The sequence below is a fragment of the Giraffa tippelskirchi genome, chromosome 4 (genome assembly GCF_054371585.1).
Source record: "Giraffa tippelskirchi isolate mGirTip1 chromosome 4, T2T-mGirTip1v1.2.pri, whole genome shotgun sequence".
NCBI classification, from domain to species: Eukaryota; Metazoa; Chordata; class Mammalia; order Artiodactyla; family Giraffidae; genus Giraffa; species Giraffa tippelskirchi.
The window spans coordinates 30,224,713-30,235,804 of NC_137278.1; positions in this window are offsets into that span (position 1 = coordinate 30,224,713).

The following is an 11,092-nucleotide window of genomic DNA, read 5'->3' on the forward strand; positions in this document are numbered from 1 at the left end:
TGACAAAAGCTCAAATAGTTACACGGGATGTTGAGGTCAATACATTCTGCCTCTCATCTTTGAGAGAAGCACATCAGAAAGCAAAGGAATTATTATGAAAAATTCTAAAGCAAATTCTAGTTTAGAACTCTCAAAATATTTAAGAAAAATTTATATACCTTTATATGGTAGTAGAAAGAGTGAGATCAGTATTCTTTGAAATCAACAAAATCCTTTTTCTGAATACAGCAAAATGTTTTACTGTAATTTTCTAAGTTCCAAAAAGACTTTCGCATCTCTTACACTGCACTGTAAAAACACTGAAAAAATGAAAATAATTTCACAATAATCATTCTACACAACTAAAATACCCAACCCTCATATCCAGTGACAGTTGTAAAAACGTGATCTGACAATTTCTGGGAAATACTCTTGGGTATTTTGTACTTTATTAATCTTAAACAATTTGACAATCTTCTCAAGCAGTGAGCTACAGCAGAGAATAAAGAGATCCATTATTTGTCCCATCAACATTTAAAATTCGAAACTTTTGCCTTAATTCTAGTATTCTCATTAGATTATATTAAAACATAAAAATATTCTATTTAATATCTGTTTAGATTAATATTTGTGTTACTAGTGAGACAAGTTTCATCCAATTCTAGTTATAAAATCTTAAACATATCTGGGAGAATAAAAGAGCTTTTTGAAGATCTTTTGCTTTTTGTTTCTGTGGATATATATTTAAGTTCAAATAATGTGGAAATTATTTGTAAAGAAACATTCCAAAGATGTGAAACTGATTTTTCACAATGTGATAGGCAATTATTTCTTTCTTTGCTACAAACTCCATTTAAAACAAGCTTATTAAAGAAATGTCTTTATTAAACCATGGTAAACTACAGAACTGACAGCTTACTGATGTTTCCTCTAAATATATGAAGTAATTTGAGACTTCCCACCACAAATAACCTTTATTTCATAACATTTTAAGTATAATATTACTTGTGGATTGTCACATCTCCTTTTAAAAGAACATTCTGTTTGCAAAGTCCTGTTAAAATACTTTGCACTTATTAAAATGCTAAAATAGAAATTTATAACTATTTCCAATACTTTCCTAAGGAAATTTAAGCTATAAACAAAGTAACTATACACAACATTTAGAAATAATGCTATTTCATAACAAAATTAATTTTGCTTTGTTGCCATAATGAGAACATTAGAAAGTTCTATATAGATAGCCACAGACATATGATTCAGGCTATTCATGTGTTTTGTTTTGTTTTGTTTTTATTAATAGTTCCAGAGTCTCTTAAGCCTGTGGTTTTACTGGTGGCTCTTAAGCTACTATGACAACATATGATTTTTGGAGTAATGTTACTGATTTGCCATTGTTTAAGAAGTTGGAAATTTAAGAGCATAGCCTGTCAGGCTCCTCTGTCCCAGGGATTCTCCAGGCAAGAATACTGGAGTGGGTTGCCATTTCCTCCTCCAGGGGATCTTCCCGACCCAGGAATCGAACCCGTGTCTCTTCTGTCTCCTACACTGGCAGGAGGGTTCTTTACCACTAGGGCCGCCTGGGAAGCCCAACAACTTATTAGGGATCAAATATATTAAACCGCACCTGACATTAGACCTTTTTTAAAACACCTATTCTACCTAAGAAATCTTAAAGCCTGTGCTCTGATAAAAGTCTCCCTTAAGTACATTCACATGGCTCCTCCCACTGTATTTCTCTTTAGATTCATTACAGACATTAAGTCTCTAGATCCTTTCCATCGTCTCCCGATTTAGTAACCTCACTCTGGTTTCATTTGCATTCATACCCAGGAATGGAATTCCTCTCCCCGAAGGTATCTCAGCCCCCTAATATTCTGGTCCTTCAGTTGGACAAACAAGCCTAATTACAGTCTTCATCCCACCATCAGCCTCCTCTGAGGCTTCATCTGGTGTGACAGCTACAAGCTGGGGAAAACCCACACTCACATAGGCTGGCACCACTGCTAAGACATGGCCCCCGGCCTCACTTGTGCCCTCACCTTACTCTCACCGGCTCCTGAAGAGCTCCCTTTCCTCTTTTCATCAGCGACTTCTAAACCTTCACTTCTCTCCCTCAAATTTCTTATTTAGAACTCCTCATTCTTATCAGAAGAGTGTATAACTTTATATCATAGTAACTAACACAGAGGATAGTGGCAAGTGACAGCACAGTTTTATAAATCTTCCTGAATTGAACATTAAAAACAGAGAAGCCAGGGTGAAACATTCAAAGACTGGTGGATAACATCTAAAACAAAACCAAGTAACAAAGAATCTCCAGAACTCCAAATCCCAAGTGAGTAGGATCAAACCCCTAACAGCTATGAGACTGTGGTGCATGCGTGAGGATGAAAGGAGAGTAAAAATCCCCACGAGTGCTCACTAAAAGAAAAGCTCAGTGGTGGTGTGGGACTGGGAGGAGGCACGGGCATGGAGGGGAGCACCTGACACTAAGAGGAGTCTGGCATCATGTAGTTCTCACCTGAGTGCAAGGGATCTGAGCCTTGCGAAAATTCTCAAAATGAATCAGCCAATGCCCCATTTCAGGACCAAGCCCCATACTAAGACAAAGCTGTTAGGGATAGAATCTAAATTGAACAGCATAGGGACAAAACAGAAATCCAGATAAAAGTAGGAGAGAGGAACAAAGTAAGGGGAATTCACAAAGGAACCAGTCATATACTTAAACACTTCACAAAAATAATGGAAGAGAGAGCACTAGAACTGTAAAATTCAGGCTTCTCTGTAAAAATTCAAGAAAAGTAAAAAAAAAAAATAATAATAATAATAATAAAAAAAGAAAAGTAACTTTATATATTAAAAAAAACAAAGAACAAAAGGATTGAGGAAAAATCTCACATAAATACATTCCAGGAAAAAAAAACAAACTTTAAAACAAGAAAGCTATTCCTACAGCCAATAAAAGCCCTCCACCAAAACATGCCTACAAATTACATGAAAACTCTAACTTACTATTTCAAAACAAGCCAGAGGACAAAAACAATAATAGAAGAATGAAAGAACAATATAGACCAAAATCAGAAAAACTCACAAAGGATGTGAAATAACTCAGAAAGAGGGGGGATAGCATGTTAGAAATGTACACTAAAGCAGAGAGAACATAAGAGTTAATAATAATAAAAAAAAAAGATAATGCCTTCAGATAAACAGAAAGGGGAAAAAAGGCAGGGAGTTTTTAAGGTAAAAAAGAAATGAAGAAACTCCTGGTTCTGGTTAAGACTGAGTAAGTATATTCCACTTCATCTCTCCCACTGATCACAACTAAAAGTCCTGAACAACAGATATAAAAAAAATAGAACAATATAATTAATCACTAAAGGTTCTGAAAAAACAAATAAAGCATGTGAACTCAGTAGGAAATTCAAACCTGAAACACTGACCCACATAGTGGTGAGTGCCCTGGTTTGCCTTTTATCACCTATATTCCCCAGCCTACATTCTAGGGTAGTCAGAATCTGAGAAGAAAAATGCTCTCTGTACACCCTCCAGACCCAAATCCAGATGAGTCTCAGTAATGAATCAGCCTCCTCATGGCAGCGGTAGCAGTGAAAAGAGGTGTAACCCTAAATATTTTTTTCTCTTTCTAGGCAGACAACCAGAAGAGGAGGCTAGATTACAAACAGTAGGGAGTAGAAAATTTAAATTACTGTATGAAATCCAGAGCTGCACGTGTATAGAACTGACCAGGATCAGCCGAGCAAAGGCTGTACAACTATGGTGGAGAACACCCCAAGGTCCTGCTAGACTGGCCTCTGGGTGGTACACATAGTTCAGTTCAGTTGCTCAGTCGTGTCTGACTCTTTGCAATCCCACGGACTGCAGCACGCCAGGCCTCCCTGTCCATCACTAACTCATGGAACTTGCTCAAACTCATGTCCATTGAGTTGGTGATGCCATCCAACCATCTCATCCTCTGTCATCCCCTTCTCCTCCTGCCTTTAATCTTTCCCAGCATCAGAGTCTTTTCCAATGAGTCAGTTCTTCACATCAGGTGGCCAAAGTATTGGAGCTTCAGCTTCAGCATCAGTCCTGCCAATGAATATTTAGGACTGATTTCTTTTAGGATGGACTGGTTGGATCTCCTTGCAGTCCAAGGGATTCTCAAGAGTCTTCTCCAACACCACAGTTCAAAAGCATCAGTTCTTTGGCATTAAGCTTTCTTTATGTTCCAACTCTCACATCCATACATGACTACTGGAAAAATTGTAGCTTTGACTAGATGGACCTTTGTTGCAAAGTAATATCTCTACTTTTTAATATGCTGTCTAGGTTGGTCATAACTTTTCTTCCAAGGAGCAAGTGTCTTTTAATTTCATGGCTGCAGTCACCATCTGCAGTGATTTTGGAGCCCCAAAAAATAAAGTCTCATTGTTTCCATTGTTTCCCCATCTATTTGCCATGGTACACATAGGGAGCTGCATCATTTTCCTATCACTGCTATTAAAAATTACTACAGGTTAAAAAAAAAATTACTACAGGTTAAGTGGCTTAGGACAATGCAAATCTGTTGTTTTTCAGTTCTGGAGATCAGAAGTCTAAACGGATCTTATGAGCCAAAACTGAGGTGTGAATAGATCTATGTTCATTCCTGGAGCTTTGTGAAAAAATATGTTTTCCTTGTCTTTTCCAGCTTCTAGAAACTGCTTGCATTCCTTGGCTCAGGGACCCATCCTCCATTTTCATAGCTATCACTCCAAATATCAGCAGTTGTCAGGGCAGAGCGCAGGGAATGAACAGGTAGAGCACAAGAGACTTTTAGGGCAGTGAAGTTAGTCTTAATGATATTGCAATTATGGATACATGTCATTATATACGTCTCAAAACTCATAGAAAGTGCAATGCCAAGAGTTAGCTCTAATGTAAACTATGAGCTTTAGCTAATAATATCAATATTTGCCCATAAATTGTAACAAATGTACCACAGTAATGTAAAATGTTAATAATGGGAAAATGGTGAAGTGGTGGGGAGGTAAGGGGGTGTAAGGGAACTCTGCACTACACACTAAACTTTTCTATAAACCTAAAATTCACAAAAGAGTGCGAAATTCAGTACTTGGATGCAATCTCAAAAATGACAGAATGATCTCTGTTCGTTTCCAAGGCAAACCATTCAATATCACGGTAATCCAAGTCTATGCCCCTGACAGGTAACGCTGAAGAAGCTCAAGTTGAACAGTTCTTTGAAGACCTACAAGACCTTTTAGAACTAACACCCAAAAAAGATGTCCTTTTCATTATAGGGGACTGGAATGCAAAAGTAGGAACTCAAGAAACACCTAGAGTAACAGGCAAATTTGGCCTTGGAGTACAGAATGAAGCAGGGCAAAGACTAATACAGTTTTGCCAAGAGAACACACTGCTCATAGCAAACACCCTCTTCCAACAACACAAGAGAATATTCTACACATGGACATCACCAGATGGCCAATACAAAAATAGATTGATTATATTCTTTGCAGCCAAAGATGGAGAAACTCTATACAATCAGTAAACACAAGACCAGGAGCAGACTGTGGCTCAGATCATGAACTCCTTATTGATAAATTCACATTAAAATTGAAGAAAGTGGGAGAAACCACTAGACCATGCAGGTATGACCTGAATAAAATCTCTTATGCTTATACAGTGGAAATGAGAAATAGATTTAAGGGACTAGATCTGATAGACAGAGTGCCTGATGAACTATGGATGGAGGTTCATGACATTGTACAGGAGACAGTGATCACAACCATCCCCAAGAAAAAGAAATGCAAAAAGGCAAAATGGCTGTCTGAGGAGGCCTTAGAAATAGCTGAGAAAAGAAGAGAAGCAAAAGGCAAAGGAGAAAAGGAAAGATATATCCATTTGAATGCAGAGTTCCAAAGAATAGCAAGGAGACACGAGAAAGCCTTCCTAAGTGAACAATGCAAAGAAATAGAGGAAAACAATAGAATGGGAAAGACTAGAGACCTCTTCAAGAAAATTAGAGATACCAAGGGAACATTTCATGCAAAGATGGGCTCAATAAAGGACAGAAATTGTATGGACCTAACAGAAGCAGATGATATGAAGAAGAGGTGGCAAGAATACACAGAACTGTACAAAAAAGATCTTCATGACCCAGATAATCATAATGGTGTGATCACTCACTCACCTAGAGCCAGACATCCTGGAATGTGAAGTCAAGTGGGCTTTAGGAAGCATCACTACAAACAAAGCTAGTGGAGGTGGTGGAATTCCAGTTGAGCTATTTCAAATCCTAAAGGATGATGCTGTGAGAGAGCTGCACTCAATACGCCAGCAAATTTGGAAAACTCAGCAGTGGCCACAGGACTGGAAAAGGTCAGTTTTCATTCCAATCCCAAAGAAAGGCAATGCCAAAGAATGCTCAAACTACCTCACAGTTGCACTCATCTCACACGCTAGCAAAGTAATGCTCAAAATTCTCTAAGTCAGGCTGAAGCAATACATGAACAGTGAATTTCCAGATGTTGAAGCTGGATTTAGAAAAGGCAGAGGAACCAGAGATCAAATTGCCAACATCTGCTCGATCATCAAAAAGCAAGAGAGTTCCAGAAAAACATCTATTTCTGCTTTATTGACTATGCCAAAGCCTTTGACTGTGTGGATCACAACAAACTGTGGAAAATTCTGAAAGAGATGGGAATACCAGACCATCTGACCTACCTCTTGAGAAGCCTGTATGTAGGTCAGGAAGCAACAGTTAGAACTGGACATGGAACAACAGATTGGTTCCAAATAGGAAAAGGAATACGTCAAGGCTGTATACTGTCACCCTGCTTATTTAACTTATATGCAGAGTACATCATGAGAAATGCTGGGCTGGAGGAAACACAAGCTGGAATCAAGATTGCCGGGAGAAGTATCAGTCACCTCAGATATGCAGATGACACCACCCTTATGGCAGAAAGTGAAGAAGAACTGAAGAGCTTCTTGATGAAAGTGAAAGAGGAGAGTGAAAAAGTTGGCTTAAAGCTCAACATTCAGAAAACTAAGATCATGGCATCTGTTCCCATCACTTCATGGCAAATAGATGGAGAAACAGTGGAAACAGTGGTAGACTTTGATGTTTTGGGCTCCAAAATCACTGCTGATGGTGATTGCAGCCATGAAACTAAAAGACGCTTATTCCTTGGAAGGAAAGTTTTGACCAACCTAGACAGCATGGTAAAAAGCAGAGACATTACTTTGTCAACAAAGGTCTATCTAGTCAAGGCTATGGTTTTTCCAGTGGTCATGTATGGATGTGAGAGTTGGACTATAAAGAAAGCTGAGTGCCGAAGAATTGATGCTTTTGAACTGTAGTGTTGGAAAACACTCTTGAGAGTCCCTTGGACTGCAAGGAGATCCAACCAGTCCATCCTAAAGGAGATCAGTCCTGAGTGTTCATTGGAAGGACTCATGTTGAAGCTGAAGCTCCAATACTTTGGCCACTTGATGTGAAGAGCTGACCCATTTGAAAAGACCCTGATGCTTGGAAAGATGGAGGGCAGGAGGAGAAGGGGATGACAGAGGATGAGATGGTTGGACGGCATCACTGACTCAATGAACATGAGTTTGGGTAAACTTGGGGAGTTGGTGATGGACAGGGAGGCCTGGCATGCTGCAGTCCATGGGGTTGAAAGAGTCAGACACAACTGAGTAACTGAACTGAACTGAAAATGCACACACACAAAACTCTATTCATTTTTTATAAAGCAATACCAAGGAATATATATGATAACTCCTTTCTGTGTAAGAATAAAGGGAGAAAATAATAAAATATACATGCAACTGTTTATGTTAGCAAAAGAAACACCAGGCAGATAACGACAAACTAATGAGATTCTTACCTTGGAAGAATTGGAGCTTCCCTTCTTTTTAAGGGATGGGGGAAGTAACACTTCTCTAGGGCTAAATATTTTGCACAGTCACGACTCTAACAAATATGTTTTATATACTAAAACCCATACACAACAAGAATGAGAGGGACCTTAAAACTGATTGAACTTATGTCTCTTGCTTGGCAGGCGGACTCTTTACCACTGCACCACCTGGAAAACCATGTGGGCATAGAGAGGAAGATTAACCGAAGTAACTTTTGAACACAGTACTTAGACTATACAACCTCAGACTAAAGACAAAAAGCACTAAAAACAGAATCTGAACTCTGTCTAGTACATTTGGGGTTTTTTGGTCGTATGGGCTATCTTATCTAACTACTTTATGCAATTAAAAATTTAGAAAATACATACATATATTCAGGATGAAGGAAGCTATCTTTCTAATTGAAGAAGTAAGTTACATATATGGAAAGATGAAAGGCTAGGGCAAAAGAGTGTTAAATAACGGGAAAAGATGTGCCATGCAAATACTAATTTTAGAAAACTAAGTAGCCATATTAATAACAGACAAGACTCTGAAGAAAGATAATTACAGGGGATGAAGGGGAGCATTACCTAATGATAAATGGTCCAATTCACCAACAAGACATAACTTTAAATGTGTATACAACTAACAACAAAGGTTCAAGCACAAGAAGCAAAAACTAACAGAAGTGAAAGGAGAAATAGACAAATCCACAATTATGGTTGGAGAGTTTCAATACTCCTCCCTTAGTAATTAATACAAGTAGACAGAAAATCATCAAGAATACAGAATATCTAAGAAACATAAGCAACCAATGTTATCTAACTGAGATTTTATAGAATCCTCCATCCAATGACAACAGAATACACTTTTTCCCTCCTGGTTGACAAAAAGCACTAACCAAGGCAGATCACATGCTAGGTAACAAAACAAACCAGAATAAATTTAAAAGAATTAAAATCATGCTATGCTAACTGTACCAGAATTAAATGAGAATTCCATAACACACAATCTGAGAAATTCCAAATATTTGAAAACTATACAACACATATTTAAATAATCCAGGAGTCAAGAGGAAATTTCAAGGTAAAGTAGAAAATATTTTTAAATAAATGAAAAGGAAAATATAACATTTCAAAAATACATGGGATATAGGTAAAGAAATGTTTATAAATTTTTAACATTAAATGATAATAGTGGAAAAGGAAGTCTCAAATCAATAATCTAAAGTTTCAGTTTAAGAAACTAAACACAAAACAAGAAGAAGGAAGGAAATAAACTTAACAGCAAAAATCAGAAAAATGAAAGAAAAAATAGGAAAAATCCATGAACCCTAAAACTAGTTTTTTTAAAAGATGCATAAAAACAGACTGATTGAGCAAGGAAAAAAGAGAGAGAGAAAAGACATGAATTGCCAGTATCAGGAACAAAAGAGGAGAGAGCACTACAGACACAACAGAGGTTAAAAGCTAACAAAGACTGTAATAGGATTGTGTCAAAAGGACTCAGGAACCAACTTGAGAAGGTTCCCACAGGCCAGAGACTGGACCATTTGGGCATCAATAAGCATAATTGTGGCAGGGCATTGAAATATACTAAATATGCTTAAATCTATGAATTCATAATGACATCAAGAAAACAAATTCATCACCTGAGGATAGGGACATCATTCATTTTTAAAACTTGTTAATAATGGTAAACAATCAAACATTAATCCTACCTTTCCTATAATGACTTGCATTACTGAATAACCAGATAATAGACAAGGCAAATAAATTAGTAAGGAGTGATTTCACTAGAACTCAATCATTTGCAAATTCTTAACGAATTAAGGTATCTAGGCATTGAGTATCAGTTACTACAACATCACAAAAAGAACAATAGCCAGATATAATGTGCTTTCTAGCAGAACACACTCATTATCACTTATAAAGTGTACCTGCATGTGCTCAATTGCTCAGTAGTCTTGTACAAAATAATTAAGATAAAACAAGAATCTGACTAGGCTCTAGATTAGTGTTATCCAATAGAAACATAATGCAAGCCACATGTGTTTTCTTTTATTTTTCCCCCTTGGAGGGGGGAGGGGTGTGGGGTGGGGAATGGGCAGCACTGCACAGAATGAGGAATCCTAGTTCCCCAGTTAGGGATCAAACCCATGCCTCTTGCAGCAGAACCAGATTTGCCACTCTCTTCTGTTCATTCTCAGTTAACGGCATTACTAATCTATCTGGTTACCCAGGCAGAAACCTAAGAGCAATTTCAGGCTTCTCCTTATCCTCAGTCCCAAAATACAATCACTAAGTCCTAATGCTCTTACCTCTACATTTTCTAGAAACTGTCCCTTTCTCACCATCACTACTACAACTTCCCTAGTTCAGGCCTGTGCATCTCTTACCTGGATACGAGAAAAGCATGTAAAGTTCTTGTTAACCTCTAATACCATTTTTTTCTTTGCTTTAGAATACAGCAAATCAGAAATGCCCATAGTTGCCTGATTAACATGTTTGCCTCTGTTTCCATACCTTTGTTATACTGTTTATTCTTCCTGTAATGTTCGCTCCCAACTTTTTACTACATAGATTCCTTCACTTTTTGAGATGCTGTTAAGATATCATATCCACCTGAAAAATCTTTTTAGGAATTCCTAGGTGAGCAGTCCCCTTCCTCTCTGTTCCAACCTCACCTCAGCTAAACCATTATCATTGCACTTACCTAATTTAAAACACTTTTTTTCTTTTACTGTGTCATCTTCTACTGAATATTTATTTCTAAGGGCAGAGACTGTTTCACCCAGCTTTTTAACTCCTGTGGCTAGCACATACTTGGCATATGACAGGTAGTCAATATACCTTGAGGAAAAAATTTTCAATTTTGTATGTATCTGTCAAATTAATATTTCTAAAGTTCCATTTTCAACATGCTATGGCGCTGTTCAAAAAGATTCAAGGACTATCACATGATAAAGTACAACTATCTTAAGTCTGATCCTCTATAACAAGACCCAAAACTACATACACAGCTTTATCTTCCACTGTCCTTCCTTATACATGTATCTTTAATTTTAAACAAGTCTACTCATAGTCTTTCAAACTGAGTGACCTTTACCTCTCAAAATCATTACAACCCATACAAACATTGGCCTATTAAATTTGAAACTTACTTAGCAACTCACTAGCAATTAAACTCTAATGCTGCATGA